The sequence below is a fragment of the Sphaeramia orbicularis genome, chromosome 1 (assembly GCF_902148855.1).
Source record: "Sphaeramia orbicularis chromosome 1, fSphaOr1.1, whole genome shotgun sequence".
NCBI classification, from domain to species: Eukaryota; Metazoa; Chordata; class Actinopteri; order Kurtiformes; family Apogonidae; genus Sphaeramia; species Sphaeramia orbicularis.
This window is the reverse complement of record NC_043957.1, coordinates 52,251,823-52,267,444: the sequence shown is the minus strand read 5'-3', so window position 1 is coordinate 52,267,444 and position 15,622 is coordinate 52,251,823. Positions and strand designations below refer to the sequence as shown.

Here is a 15,622-nt window from a genome sequence, read left to right as displayed (position 1 = left end):
CACCAGCAGCCGTGGTTGTTTGCCTGTGATGTTACGGAGCATCATCTGTCTGTCGCAATCACCACATTCAATCATTGTTGGGCAATCTCTGAGTGGAAAACACAGAATACACCATGGAATCTGTGTTTGTGTCATTATAACAAAGTTACTTGACAACAGACTGTGAGCTTGTTCTTCTTCGAGATTGTGATGACAAGTTTAAACCATGTGAAACCTTCCTTCGTCGATGATTTATCCAAGATATTTTAAGAGCTTAGTTGCAATGACAAAGCGACCAAAACAACAGGAAGATAAATTAGATTACAGAGATCAGATTTTTATGGGGAGGTTCTTTGTGAGCAGTTTACATAAGAACACATGGCCATTGTGGCTTTGACAAAAGCTTTTGAATACACAGATGAGCAGTGGCGCAATACGACAAAAGGGAAGTACTTTTACTTAAGTGCTGTGGCAAAGAACAAATTACACTCGTCCACAAGTAGAATAACCCCTGATATTATCAAACTGTAATAGATAATACACAGTACCTACTTTTAGTAAAATAAGATTTTGAATACAGAACTTTTACTTGTAGTTGAGTACTTTCACTGTGTCCAAGTCATTTTAATTTATGAACTTTATCCTTGAGAGGGTTGTGGGGATGCTGGAGCCTATTCCAGCTACCTATGGTCAAAGGCCAGTTCATCACAGGGCTGACAAATAAAGACAAACAACCAATCACTGTCACATTCTATGAGCAATTGTAGCTTCACTGAATAACCTATCAGTGCAGTGTCTTTGCATGCACTAAATAGATGCTGGGAGGAAGCTGGAATACCTGGAGAGAACCCACACAAACATGGGGAGAGCATGCAAAGTCCACACAGAAGAGTGGTGTTCCATGGTGTTGGAATCAAATCTAGAATCTTCCTGCTGTGAGGTGACAGTGCTATCCAATGCACACAAAAAAACCCTCCAATTTGTCACAGTCTGCTTCGGCATGGCCGCTGACCCCTCCCTCTCCAATCAGAGTCACTTGTTTGGCGTTGCATGGCTGCAGCGCCTCATTAGGGCTGTATAAAAGGCTCATTTCTGCATCCGTGCAGTGCTGGATTATTGTCAACCACACCTCACCATAACCCGGACTCTTCACCATTCATCTGCTCCACAGACTGGCTGATGCTTTGCCCCTTACAGGTTTCCCCTTATTCCTTTGTTTGTGTTTGTTTAATAAATCCGTTCCTCTCTTCCCAACTCCCGAGTCCTATCATTCACACCCACCTTGACACAACTATATACATCGTATGTTGGTGCAATGACAATAAAGCATTTTTGATCTCCCTTGGCCAAATACAGTGTAAGATTCTGTTGAAGGTTACTGCTCTATAGGCAAGGCAGGTTTATTTATATAGTACGTTCATGTACAAGACAATTCAAAGTGCTTTACATAAAACATTAAAAGCATTACAGTAGGGAAACAATGAAAAGCATAGGCATGAGAAAAAAAAAGAAAATTAAAAAAATTAAAATTTAGATTTGATTGTCTTTGTGGAAAATTTATTACATACATATTTATATTTGAAAGTACTCAGATATTATAACTGCACAAGGTCATTGGACATTGAAAAAGTAGGTCAAGGTCACCTATTTTCAATAGGCTTCTGCTCCATGCCAAGATACATCCACAGTATAAATTTGGTGCAGATATCCCAATGCATTCTTCAGATAATGTGATTATGTCATTGAATGGACAGACGACAAAACCATTACAATACCCCTTCGTCCAGAAGTTGGCCATGGGGGTAAAAACTTGAGAGATGATGCCTCCATTCGTAGGGCACCAGGGTTTGATGGGTATGAAAATGATCGCATGCTACGGCTGTCAGTGACCTGATCTCAGATGAGCTTGATTAGCACGGGAGGTTAAGGCAACATGTTGCACAAATGAGGCAATATCTTTTTGTTAGAATCATGTTCGCCATTCTAGTAGACTTCACAGACTTGAATCAATGCCATGACAATCTAAAACCTTATTAACACACCATGTGTTGTTTTTTCCTTTAATTTGTCACCTGTCTGTATTTAGTACCAGAGTGTGGATATTTACAGTCTTCATTTGTTTCCAGGACATGCTCCTCTGCTTTCACTGACCAGATGCCAGTCTCAGTTCCACACTTCTCAGGATCACATGTTAGGTGCTTAGTGATATCTCAGGCTTTCAGACTCTCCCTGGAGGATGCAGATACAGGGCATGAAAATGACCATGAGCCAAAACTAACCATAGCTGGCACTGCTGAGCTAACTTGAGCAGCAGCGGCAGCAGCAGCAGCAGCGGCAGCAGCAGCAACAGCACTCTAATCCATGATAGCTTGCTATTTTGCCTTTGAATAAATGAGGCTCAATGGGCTGGAAAGAATGAGGTCTGGGTTTTTCATCCAACTTGATCTGTGCAAATCAGCTTTGGAATCCTTCCCCTTTTCTGTCTTTTTCCTTTTTGTTTTTATTCATCAGAAGTATATTTTGAATGAAATTATGACTCAAAGCAATTTTTTTTTTTTTTTTTTTTTACCAGAAATGTGTTGTTTTTTTTCATAGTTAAGATGACGCTTTTTAAATTCAATTGCTGCAGTTTTATTAGGCAGATGATAGTGATGGTGACCAAAAAAACAACAACAAAAAAACCAGACCCCCCCCCCCCCCCCCCCCCCCCCCAAAAAAAAACAAAAAACAAAAAACAAAAAACAAACTAATAAATAAATTAAAAATATCTGCAACTGAATTAACATCACTTTTGGATTTTGCATTTATCCTAATGCATCCTAAATATATCAGAATAAGAAGATCAAGTATGTAGAACACAAGATAATTTAAGACAAACACAACAAATAAGAACCATATAAACATAATTAAGGTGGTACATGACAGAGGAAAAAATAAAACTTACGTCTCAGAAGTGCTATCGCTCGTAAGGAATCTGTATAATGCATTGAACTTTCCCCAAAGACTGTTTACAGGCTGTAAAGTTTTCTATGTAAAAGTGAAGTTTATTTTAGAATTAATTCTGGAAAAAATAGACTTCATAAATAATCAGTCAAGTAGATGGTGCATATAAAACAGTCATGTATGTGTGTTTTCAGTCCATGTACAGTTATGAAGAGCATAGAGTATTTTCCAAACAAAATAATACAGTTTTTATAATCGTTCTCATTTTTTCTAAATGAACTGACTTAACCATTCAACATCTTCACAAGTACTCTATATCCAACCAAACCACTTTTATTCGGAAAGTCAGTCCTCTCCGTTTAATATCATTAGGGAGCGAGTTAATACATCACAGATAAGCGCCCGCTCGCAAACAAAAACGTGTCGTCATCATGTTGCGACAGCCATTCTCTCCAGTCGGTGGAGAGTCAGGAGACGAACAAACCTAGCGGTTGTTGAGGTGGCTCTGATCGGCTAATCACTCACCACTGACACGCTGTTTGAGCTCATTGGATGTATTTTCCCTCTTGTAGTGATCAGAGGCCTTCATGTGTCGCCCAGTAAAAGAACAGAGTCAAAAGGTCGACAAACACACTCGTCAGTTTGACGAAGCTGCTAACGTTAGCGGTGTTTTAGTAGCCTGCTAACACTACTCCAACTTGGCTTGAAGAGTGCCTTGTAGGATTGTTAGCTTTGTCCAGCTAACGTGCTAGCGCCTTGTAGATTAGGTACCAACACCGACTGCTGCTGGTGGGAAACCAAGAAACGAAGAAGACGCAGCGTATACCTCGTCGGAACATCAAACTAGCGTTAGCTTCACCAAGCTCCAAAGGATATCAGGTTTGAAACACGACCAGAAGGAACCCCCGGAGAGGCCTGCTACATTTGTCCGGCCACACATTTCTGAGGTGAATACAGCTTTAAATTACAAAGTACGAGATTTAAGTTTTTATTATAGAAGTATTGGACGAGTGGAAAAGGGCCTAGCATTAGCTTGCTAAGGCATAGCTCTGTAGTTAGCAAAGTTAGCATTGCTAATGCTAACCAACTTAACGCACTTCTCGTGATGGAAAGCTTGTTAGACATCAGGGAGAAGTTTAAAGTTCTATATGTAGCCCATTGTAGTTCTACGTATTGAGTTGTAATGTTACCAGGACAAATTGCGGATGAGTTTGTTATCTGTGTTGGCTTACTGAGTTTACCACTGTGTTTAAACTAACTGAAAAGTGAACCAGAAGTGCTAGGAGTTAGGTCCGCATTCAACATGTTATTTATAAAAAAAAAAAGCCATAAAGTTTTTTGCGTCTGATCTGGATCTTTAGTAGAGCTTTTGGACATAACGCACAATAAGTGGAAATTAGCGGATCAGTTGCCGACTACTTCCTTGCATGGTCAGGGTCTCACTTCAAAAGGAAAAGGTTGGCGCACCCCGTGAGAAGTTTATGTTATGTCTCAGTTGTATAGCTTAAGCTAACTCCAGATGTTTTGCGGGCTAACGGATGACAGCAATTCCCAGGACGATGACGACGAAGATGTCCGATTGTTACAATGCTGCTTTAGATCCGATTTTCAGTGTTCATTCTTCTTAGGAACAATTGGACAGTCACGACTAAGTATACCTAAGACAACTGGACCCCTCTCCTTTGTGTATATTTTATAGAAAAATGTAGAGGACTATAAACTGCTTATGCCCAGTGCTGACTGACATGCTGAAAGAGTTTTCAGATGGACTGAACTTTTTATATATGATCTTAGATTAATCTTCTTTGTGGTTCCTACCCTCTGGCCAAATCTAGTTTTGTGCTTATGCTTGGAGTGATGTAGGGCATATTACTTAATGAATTAGACACCTGATCATAGACACTGTACACAATGTGTGTGTTTTGATGATGTACTGCACATTGTATGTTAGCTGTATGATCTAAAGTGTGGTTATTTACCTCTGTATACCTGGCTCTGATGTCATCTAGTTTTCTATTTACCTGTAGAGTTAAGGGAGAGTCTCCTGGTTTTAATCAGAGTACTGTGCTGTTGATGCAGGCAGATGTAAACAAAAACTGTGAATGGAGGAGTGTACACATTCACGGTAGGACAAAAATGAGCAAATATGCATATTCCATAAGTTGTCTTTTGTGTTTGAGGCTGAGCTTCTATAGACGGCAGCTTAGTGTTCTGCATTGTAAAATATGTTTTTTCACTTGGATTAATTTAGTGGCATGTAATGCACAAGGCTTAACCACCAAATTAGATGCATTCAGCAGAGAAATACTGTTCTATATATTTGTCAGGCTAGATCTGTGTGGACTTCAAAGACAACTTTCCCTGTATTTTGCTCTGAATGCTAACCCAGTTATGAAACAAATCATGTAATCTTGGGTAACTGTGGAAATTGTGATACTGCAACCATGTAAAAGGTTTTTTGGATTTTGTGCTCCATTTCCTCCTGATTTCCTAAGTCTTTTTGTATTTTGATCGTCATCCGGAAATGTTAGCCTGGGGTGGATTTAAAGAGACTTTGTAGACTTTTCACTTCTTTAATACTGAGCTGATACACCTGGCAGTCAAGGGCTTTAAAGTGTGACTCATAGGTGGTAGCATTATCAGAAAACCAGTGTTTACCCAGCGGTGGAGAAGGATACCCATGTGGCATCTGTTTGTGCTTTTGCCCATAATGCAATCCAGTGCGTGTAAACCAACCACAAAATACCACTGAGCAGTGTTAGACTAAATAAACAGTAATGATTCCCCAAGTCCATAAGGATGGCAAGAAGTGTGTGCATTGAGATGTTTAGTAGAGTGAGAGCCGTCTGACTATAACAGGCGGAGTAGTAGGCCTTTTGAGACCTGGATCACTGTTTAGTGAGGGATACTGGGACATTTGGTCAGAAGTAGAGCAGAGCAGAGCCTGAATGATGCCAGTCTGTGGTTTTTGATGCCACATGGGTAGAAATGAGTGAGGAACTCATGGGGGAGAGTTTATGAGCATCTACAGTAGTGCGGTGCAGGGAAGTTTTTAAATTGAGGGAACAAGGCAGGTCTTGTGGTCAGAGGACTTTTTTAAGAGACAGAATGCAATCCTCTGATAATATACATAGAATGTAGCGGGTTGATTTTTCAGGTGGTAATGTTTTTCGGTGGTGGTGGTGAAAGCAGAGGATGATCAAGAGAGTGAACATGTATTTTTATAATCAGTGTTTCTAATACAGATGGATTGATCTAATACTGATATCGAACAAGGATGAGCATTTTAAGTCATAATATAAATTGATAGTGGCTGGTAAACGGTTACAGTTTTTGGAATATTTTATCAGTTGACATCCCCATATAATATAGTTAATATAATGAAGATTTTGAAGCTGCTATTGTGCAGCTCTCCGACAACGTAGAAAATTAATCAATATTAGGCAATTTTAGTGTGTACTATGTAGCACATACAGCAGGAGTGGACTAAGCAGAGGTGTAACAGGCTGAAACAGTGACTGTCTGCAGTGACAGAGGTAAACTTTGTTACCCATAATGTTTGCAGGCTTATCTTCTGCTTTACATTACCTCTGCAGTCCTGAAAACAGCCTCTCTTGTTCAAAATGAGATAGAAATGCAGCTAAAGTTTATCTGTGTTACTTTTAGATCTATCAGCAAAGTTAACCATAACTTAGTTGCAGTCAGACAGTGATTCCAGTTGTGGTTCATGTTTACATTGCCTTCTTGTCAAATGTCACAGAGCCTCTGGGAGCTGTCCTGCTTTGCCTGATGGACTTGATATTTTACCTGAAGGTGAAATATATTTAATAGACAGAATGACAGTCATGTGAACTAATCAGTTTGGCTTTTAGAATATGATGATTATTGGGAAATTATGACTCATTTTGCAGGGAATAGTGAGCACTTTTAGATGTGTGACTGAAAAAAATGTTTTAACTAGGGATGCACAATAACTATTGGTACCGATAATTATCGGTTTCATACTGAAAAAAATGAGGTCATTCAGATAATTCTGATAATTAATGTTTTCATCAATAAATAGATCTCATAATAATACATTTAAATTGCTTAGATTTCACTAATTTCACCACTGGTTTGCTTATTTGGTTTGGATTGAATGCAGACTTTACTTTTTTTATTTGGGTTGGTTCGCATTCTCATTGCACTTTTTGCTTGCGGACCACACTTTGTACACGAAAGCATGCATGTGATGAACTGCACTGGCACTGGACAGAAAAGTCGGGGGTGGGATGAATCAAAGATGGTGGGTGTTGATGAAGACAAACATGGTGGTCCTATGTGCAGTAAGACCAAATGTCAATGAGACTTTCAATCTCCTTATTGCTCCACGTCTGTCCACACCTCATGGCTGCTGCTGCTATTAGCTCTGGCTACCCATGCGGCTCGGCTACTTCCACAATGTTGAGTACTCACAATGCCACCCTGCTATGGTGGCTCATCAAGCACAAAAAAGTGCATGGTTCCTTGGTTTGTTTCGGCTCGAGGCCGGTTATATTCACACCAGAAGTGAACCGGCCCAGAATCTGTTTGGAAACAGATGGTCTTTTTAAAACATTTTTCTAACAAATAAAACTTGTGCTGGACACTAGAAGTAATGTACTTTCAAAATATATAAGTCTTCAAAAGATGATTTAAAATGTATTTTTTGATCTAGATGTTAACTTTCCCTTGGCCAGCCACTTAGATAAATTCTATGTTGTTCTGTGTGTGCGTACTACATCACTCTGCCAGTCTTAATAGTACCAACAATATGCACACACAAAACAATATTATCTCAACTAATAACATCCAATAATGACCAATATTTGAAATATGCACCATATCACATGCAGTTATATGTACGTATTTGTTACATTTTGTTTGGAAATAAAGGAAATTTGATGTTGCTTTGCATGTAACAGCATGATCTCTGTCTTGTCCATATAGGGAGTCATATCGCTTTTCAATTATACACGGGTGCTGCATCATAACTTAGTATCAGCTGATACACAAAGCCTGGGAACCGGTATCAGAACTGAAGAAATTGCATCAGTGTGTCTCCAAATTGCAAAGTGCAACTTTCTTTTATCTGAGTACTTTTACTTTATTTTTAAACTTTGACTCATATGTAATCCGAAATAGGAGAGAGGAAAACAAAATAAAACAGTGCTTATAAGCATGAAGTGGGAGAAACTTAAAGATTAGAGCAGCAGGCTCTCTGAAAGTCCAGCCCGCCGTCAGCGGCATTGTATGTGGGCAGAGAGGCTCCAGAGAGAAACTGAGATCAAGGAAAGAGGAAATTAAAGGGCTTTTCTGTGAGGAGATCCAAATCACCTTCTAAAGAGAGGGATCTCCTATCGTCAGGAAATCGCATGAACAGTGTTTTTGTTCCCTAAGAAATCCAGTAGACCCTACTGGAGCAATAAAGGACAACAACATCAAGGATGGGATTATGTCAGAAGTAAAGGTTAGGCTGCAAGTAGGTCAAGTATTTGGATATTACCTTTTATCTCCATTACTTTCCTCAGTGAAACTCAATTGGTTTCAGACTATACACTTATTTAGAGATTTGGTGTGTGTGATGATAGGTTGAGTACCTCGTATTCTGAAAAGTTATATTTCAACAAGGAGAGAAAGGTAGCGAGTAGTTTACAGAGCTTCATATTTCTCAGCTTTATTGTGGAGTCGTACTACATATTACTTTACTTGACCTAGGCAATATTGCGTCCCACTGCAACTTAATTAATCATTGAAAATAATGACTATTTATATTGTTACTAAATACAAAATAACATTCATCTGCAGTGCATATTCATTCTAGGGTTAGAAATGATCTATGCGATGAAACACTGAATATGACTGCATATTTGTATATAACTTTTGGCACTAAATATTTTCCCACCTTTTACAGATAAATTTAATACCTTGCATTTCCAGTAAATGACAATCTCACATTAAACTTTGTTGGGATGCCTTCCCTCAAATGTTTAATGAAAGGAGAAATGAAATGAAGGCGGTGAAATTAAACTTTTCAACATTATCTTAAAATCAAATGTGCAGAGAGCAGCTTTTCTTATGAAGTTAACTTGGTACGTGAAAGAGCTCCACAGGGTTTTAAGGAGTAAATAAAGTACAATAAATACTTGAATTTGTACTGAAGTCTATTGTTTATTATCCCCAGTTCAGCAGCAGCAGACAGTGGTGCAGAAACACAGAGAAGAGGCAGCTACTGAGCCAAAGTTGTAAATTTGTCTACAAAGAGCCTCCATGGTGGGATCAATAAAGTCTTATCTTATCTTATCTTATCTTATCTTATCTTATCTTATCTTATCTTATCTTATCTTATCTTATCTTATCTTATCTTATCTTATCTTATCTTATCTTATCTTATCTTATCTTGTATAATGCACTGAATGTGAAGAAATAATGGTCTCCTACTTCCATGATAGTAGGCTGCACTAAAGTAATTGATCTGAGGAAAGGTGATGTACAGTGACATTCACAACTGCGGTGAAGAAATGACTTGTAATATAAATAAACTGATGTGTGCCTATTGACTAGACTGACATTTTCTGCTTTAAGACTTTAAGAGATAAAAACAAATATTTTAAAAGATGCCTTTGTCGAGCAAAGTTTATACCAGTCAGATTAAATTTTTTTGTTTTCTATATTTCTTACTTATTGTGATTCAGTTGGTCTTTGGGATGTGTTTGCTACGTGTTCTTACTGTGATACAGGTTTGATTGATCAGTCAGCACTAGCCTGTATGCTGACTTGTGTGTATATATATATATATATATATATATATATATATAGGATCCCAGTCCAGCTTTCTGCAAAAATACCCATGCTTGCTCCTGAGCACTGTTAGCTGTTAATGGAGTTGGTAAAAGATCTAAACACAGACTTCATGAAAGCACCTGAGCATGTATAAGTATTAGGCCTACATAGTGCACCTTTTTAAAACACTTTCTTTTAGTGGATATTGGGCAAGAACTTTTAATGAGTAGGCTATACTCTTGAGCAGCTCTAAATGTAAAGTGTCATGAGATAACTTTTGGTGTGATTTGGTATTATATAAAATCATTTTGACTGACTGACAATGATACTGAAAGAAAGAAAGAAAGAAAGAAAGAAAGAGAAAGAAATTGGGGGGGGACAGGGGGAGACACATGGATGCACAGCAAACTGAACTATAAATGTTAAAAACTAGAATTGCTATTGCTAACTATGAATAACTAGTACAAATACCCATAACTGCTATCACTACTACTCCAATTACAAGAACTAACAGTGGATATACCAGTGGTTTCCAACCTTTTTTGACTCCTGACCCCAATTTAACATCACAAATTTCTGGCGACCCCAGACATTCAAAACTGAGGCATTTTTTTGCTAAAATTTATGTGTTGTTTTTATCATGCAATAGTTTGCTATACTATGTTGCAAATAAATGTTAATTTTAGATGACATTTAGTCTATATAATGTGTATTGTTATGGACGGAGGCAGAAGAGCCAGGTGTAGATTACTGCACAAAGTGAGAATTTTATTTTCCTTCGTCAGTATATGTACAGTCAGTCCAACTTGGATTTATAAGGCTGACAATTAATACTGAACAAACAAGAACTCAAACTATGAATTATGAAAGAGCTGCAGCATCTGAAACCGACCACAATGAACATTTGAATGATAAACAGAACCACAGTGCTTCAGTTTCAGCTTCACGTTTTGTCATGTCTTTTATGGATTATGATTGTCTCTTTCAACTCACCATATATTTTTTATTAGTAAGTTTCTTTTTTTGTTTTTATCAATTACTATAAATTTCAGGCGACCCCATTTGAATTCCAGGCGACCCCGTGTGGGGTCCCGACCCCAAGGTTAAAAAACACTGGGATATACTAGTATGTGTCATGTAGTATGTCATTAAATCATCAATCTGGGTGTGTCATTGTAAGATTAGACAATGTGTCACTGTTTAAATCTACTTTAAGAGATGTTTCACTGTTGTGCGTCTTCCTCTTCTTATCTCTCGCACCATAGTGAACTTTATTTTCACTCGATAACTTTCCTTAACCTCTCATCTCCTGCTGTTTTACTCTAATTACCTCCGCCAAGGAGGTCATGTTTTTGCCAGGGTTTGTTTGTCTGTTTGTTTGTTTGTTTGTCTGTCCGTTAGTGTGCAACATAACTCAAAAAGTTATGGACAGATTTGGATGAAATTTTCAGGGTTTGTTGGAAATGGGATAAGGAAGAAATGATTAAATTTTGGTGGTGATCGGGGGTGGGGGGGCCCACGGGGGGGCCCACTGATCAGCCTTGGCGGAGGTCTGCGCTCTCTGAGTGCTTCTAGTTTTGCATGCTCTCTACTCCTACAGACACACTCCGCACACTGAAAACACCATATACTGAATTTTATTGGCTCTACTGGTACGCTTGCTTAATTTTTAATCACTGATCGTATGATTGTGTCTCTTCTTAAATGGTTGTTTCTCTAATGTGCTTTCTTAATAAGTTTGAAATTCACTCTGAAGCTTTACTAGAGATTTACAAGTAAATACAGCAGCGCGTGGGTGTGTGCTGCAGCTGTGAGTGGCCCTCTGCTCTGTATCTGTGAGGCACAAGAAGCATGTTAATAATTCAGTGCTGTGCCATGTAGCTCTGAGTTGGTTAATGAACACAGGGAGGAATCTCCCAGGCATGTTGCTTTGATCTGGGCTATAGTGGGAACATTATGTGACCTAGTGCAGGGACAAGAGGAATTGACAGTTTAGGACAAACAAAATCCAGAATGGTTAATTTATAAGACAAAACTACGCTTTGGTTTGGAAGCCTTGTTGACTCTTAGAGAGAGAATGAGGTGACTGAAGGAGGATCTTACCCAGTCCTCTCCTAGCAGTGACACTTTATTCCACTTTCACGCTGCACAAAAAAAATCCTCAACATCTGGCTTTTGTCTTCAGTGTGAAAGGATACAATTGGCATTTATTCTTGGGTCAAATGACTCCGCAGTAGTCACGGCCATTTACCGGCTCCAGCTCTGTTTGGCAGTGATGGAAACACAACACCCTTTTCACCTCTTTTCCAGTGTGGAGTGAATGATGTGCTGCTTGTAAATATCATTATCTTATAATAATATCTGTATGATTATACCTTTACTGTCAGGAACAACGGGCAATAGGGATTTTGTTCTTTGTATTTTCTAAGTTACAGTACTGGATCAGATAAAGCGGTCACGTAGGTGCAAAGTTGCTGTTCAATGACCTGTAACTTTTTATCTAAATGAGACAAATAAATTTATTTTATATTTCTGTGTAGGTATTAAAACATACTTTAAAATGGTACGTATGATAATTTGCCTGAGTTAGCTTTATTATGTGAAATAAAAAAAAATAAAGCATGCTCAGTCATGTAGGTGCTGAAAAAGTCCATCTACTTTTTAGGGCTTACGCAAAAGTGGATAACATGCTGTTCCTTTTCAACTATTGTTCTAAGGGGATGTTGGTGTTTTAGATAACATGTTTATCTACAAGACTGCCAATTTTTGTAGCAAAATACTGATTGCCTTATGAATTACAGCAAAAACACTCAGTTACGTAGTCACAAGGCTCCTTGGTCATGTAGCCACAGGCCTAATAGCCAGCATTCAATGGAGGATTTAAATAGTGAATAAAAATTCACAAATCCTTCATCATGTTTATTTATTCTATATAAAAAGTAAATATAACAATAGCAAATATACTTTGGTCGTAATTTTGATAAAATAATGAACAGTATACAGTAACAAAGCATCCAGCTACAACTCTGCTTCATGTTTCAAACGTTTATCTTACAGCATTACTGATCATTTCAAATGTTTGTTATACAGCATGTGATTGGCTCACACAGTTTTTTAATTGGTCATGCTCAGTCTCAAATTTTTAACTATATAAACATCTGAATTTCTGCTGTACATTCTTGAAATCAGTCCAGTAGACTGGTTCTGGTTGAGGAGGATGGTGCTGGTGTCTCAACTTCAGTGAACACACACTGAATGTTTACTGGTTCAGTGTCTTTGGCAGGCTTAAAAGCATTAGCATTAGCACATGTTCACTTTCCCTTCATCTGACCCTACTAGCAACACAGCTAGATGCTATATCTTCTGATTTTAAGGGAAGCTACAGCTCAAACATGGCATACTAAAATAAAAACATAAAGTCAAACTCATCCATTTTTACTGGCTTCACCCATGTTTTATAAAAAGTGGAAGACCCCATATTCTTGGAATTCTCTCCTGAAGATGACATTGGGGCTCTAACCAATGATTAATTTCTAACTTGTTAATGTAGCATTTATTTTTTTAGATTGTTTTGTGCATTAATTTTTATTATTTTATTAAATCTTTGGTTAACAGCAAACCGGCACAATTAGAGAATGACTGTAAATGGCACAACATATCGACTCATCCCACACAAATCAATGCATTTACTCAGGCGACATGATCGACTATGTTGGCACATAGTTACAGCCCTAGTTGACATACTTGTCTGGGCCGTGACAGCCAGGCATACATGAACACATTCCAGAGACAAATTAATACTTGTTTCTGCAGAATGTCCTTATGTTATAGTACAAAGTTGGGTTTTTGGATGGAGCCAAGTTTGGAATTTTGTTGTTCTGAATTAACCATATACAGTTTAATGCACAGGTGCCAAACATACGGCCCAGGGACCAAAACTGGCCCACCAAAGGCTCCAGTCCAGCCCGCGGAATGATGTAGTGAAATGCAAGTATTACACTGAAAATATTAACAGTGAAGGATGATAAAATCATTTCAGGTCAATTCCATCTAAAGTGGGTCAGACCAGTAAAATATTATCATAATAAACTATAAATAATGAAAAAAGCTAATTTTCCTCTTTGTTTTAGTGTAAAAAAAAAAAAGTAAAATTACACAAAAATGGTTACATTTACAGACTAGACCTGAACAAACATGAACAACCTGAAATGTTTTCAGGTGTGGAATTGAACCAATATTCTGTCTGTTATTAAATGTTTTGTGTATTTGTAGATCCACTGTGATCTGGAAGTTGTGATGTATATGTATAAATGATAAACTAAGGTGTAATATTGTTAAAATTGCACTTATTTTTCTAAAGAATTTTCAGGGTGTTCATATTTGTTCGTGTTATGTTCAAGTACGAGTCATAGATGTAAACATTTTCATTACAGAATTGAACTTTTTTCACTCAAAAACAGAGAGAAAACATTGGAGTTAACATTATTCATAAGTTCTTAATCTATTATTTATATTGTTTTAATGGCTTGGCCCACTTTAGATCGTATTTGGCTGAATGTGGCCCCTGAACTAACGTGAGGTTGACAGCCCTGGTTTGAAGTATTAAATGAAGAAAATCTTCACCAGGAGACCAGTGAATCACACAAAGTATTTGCAACGTGGTCTTTATATCCCATTTAATGAGATGAACTTGATAAATACAGGCACATTTTCTGTTGGCAAAGTGGAGAAACATTTTACGAACCCAGTATTGTCATAAAGTAGTGCCGAGTTCTTTATAACCCAGGATTAGCTACCAGCTATAGCATAAATTCCAATTTCCAATTTCAAAATACCAATTTCTGAGGTCTGTCATCTGAATTATTCATGCTAATAATGGCCAATCTTAATCAATCAAATGATAAGTGATTAAAATATGGACAAGCTGAGGCCCCAGTGTGTTCAGAGTGACACAAACACAGGTTTATCTGGGCTTCAGTGTTTCAGCCGTTTGTTAAATTAACATCAGTGAATGCTCAGACCTTCTCCATCTTGCTGTTACACAACTGCATCTCTTCACTGCTCACCCACAACTCAGTCCCTATAAAATGCCTACCACTCCTTCTCTGAGACTGCAGCAGAGGTTTCAGGATGAAAACCGGCTGAAAGGAGGCCTCTCCCAGCAGAGGTCCTGTTGGCATGGAAACGGCTGTCTTTGTGAATGGAGGCTTCTCTTACATGCCTGGTCAGAGGTCTCCCACTGTCTCAGGGTCCAACCAGAGCCCACTAGACCTCTAAGCAACAAACCTGTAAATGTTTACCATATACGTTTGGTGCTTTTGCTACTGTGCTTTGTGTCATTCTGTGGTTTCTGTCCATGTGTTGTTAGAAGGTTGGTTTAGCAGTACTTTTGTTGCTTATTGAAAATAAGTTGTCCTTTTTTTATATACATTCAACAGGCAGTTTAAGTCTTTTAACTGATCAAACATGCAAATAGCCTACTGTTTGAAGGCTTATTACAGTCTGAGAAAATAGTATTTGTTAATAATAGGTGGTATTTTTGTTTGACACCATATGAACTGTCCATTAAAGTGATAAAAAACAGGACTGTAAAAACCTTCCTACTCAGCTAACATTTGTTTTAAATATCCCATTTGTCAGTGTAATTACAGTATTTTACAGAGTTTTGCAGTAATCTTTTGGTTTGTAGTCATAATTATCACGAGCACAGGCCACTTATTGTAGTATGTTTATAGTGAAATGTTAGTGTTTGTCTGAACAGAAGTGTTACGTTTTAGTAAGTGTTAATTTGCAGAATTTGAGTAACATGTCTCACTGCTGCTGAAGAAATAATGAACACATACTGTAAATCTATGAGTCTTTGGTCAAGCTTATGAACACTAATGTGTAGTGAGTCTGA

At 37.9% G+C, this 15,622-nt stretch overlaps 1 protein-coding gene across 1 annotated transcript in view; it reads left to right on the top strand.

Annotated features, from left to right (window-relative positions):
• The first annotated feature begins 3,373 nt into the window (after nucleotides 1–3,373).
• fbxw7 (F-box and WD repeat domain containing 7) overlaps nucleotides 3,374–15,622 on the top strand; it is a 151,729-nt gene continuing 139,480 nt past the window's right edge. The window contains exon 1 of the mRNA XM_030141074.1: nucleotides 3,374–3,869. The gene's annotated coding sequence lies outside the window, so the exon portion shown is untranslated. The remainder of the gene's footprint in view (nucleotides 3,870–15,622) is intronic.